Here is a 1,101-nt window from a genome sequence, read left to right on the forward strand (position 1 = left end):
TGGTTGGTGGTAATTGTTGGGGTACTGCTGTTTAGGAGCATAGCCTTGATTGTATTGGACAAAAGGCTTTGGTGGGCCATGGTTTCCTTGGACTGCGGATAGGTAGAGTTGATCTTGAGGATTAGCAACATTGGGGTTACGGTATGAGAGATTTGGGTTTGGTTTGTAGTTGTTGTACCCTTTATTGTAATCTCCTTGATTGTTGATGTAGTTCACATCCTCGAGCTGAGCATTCTCCCCATCTTGTTGTTGAAACTGGTCGTCCTCTGAGATTGAATGGACATGTTGTTGGTGGTTGAGGAGTTTTTCCAATTTGTCATTGAGGGCTTTCATGTCTCGGTTGTACTTGGCATCGTCCTCTCCAGAAGATCGTATTGGGCGATCATACTCCTCATTGTAATGCCCATTCGATAGGGCTAAGCTCTCCACTAGGTACCAACCTTCATCAACGTCCTTGTTTAGAAAATTACCATTACTAGCGGTATCTAGTAACATCCATATCTTAGGGACTACACCGCGGTAAAATGTGCTTAGCAAAGAAGCATTGCTGAATCCGTGATGTGGGAATCAGCTGGTGTATCCCTTGAAACGCTCCCAGGCTCTCATTGCTTTTCTGAACAAAACTGGAGATGTCATTTCGGAGCCTTGCTGTTTTGGAGTTGGAGAAGAATTTGGCAAGGAACGCCTTTTTGCATGCTTTCCATGTAGTAATGGACTCCTTGGGAAGTGATTTCTCCCAAACATGTGCTTTATCACCCAAAGAGAAAGGGAAAAGCCGGAGTTTGAATCCGTCTTCACTAACTCTATTGATCTTTGTGAGGCTACAGAGCCTATCGAATTCATCCAAGTGATCCAGTGGGTCCTCCATTGGTAGTCCATGTAACTTGTTACTCTGAATCATCTATATGAGACTACTCTTGATCTCAAAGTTGTTGTTTTGAACAGCAGGTGGCACAATGCCATGCCTTTGAGTATGAGTAGATGGAGCATCTCCAGCTCCTATGTTGGTCCTCTCTTGACGAGCTTGTTGACCATTCTGAGTATTCATGACCTCCTCAATTGTTGGTGGTTGCAGTTGTGATACTGGTTGCTGTTGGAGTA

General features: G+C 44.2%; 1 pseudogene; it reads left to right on the forward strand.

Moving 5' to 3' along the window:
• The first annotated feature begins 550 nt into the window (after positions 1-550).
• On the forward strand, positions 551-646 carry LOC147934267 (small nucleolar RNA R71; annotated as a pseudogene).
• Positions 647-1,101: the final 455 nt, after the last annotated feature.

Source organism: Camelina sativa, chromosome 11 (assembly GCF_030686135.1).
Source record: "Camelina sativa cultivar CO46 ecotype springtype chromosome 11, ASM3068613v1".
In the NCBI taxonomy this organism is placed as follows: domain Eukaryota; kingdom Viridiplantae; phylum Streptophyta; class Magnoliopsida; order Brassicales; family Brassicaceae; genus Camelina; species Camelina sativa.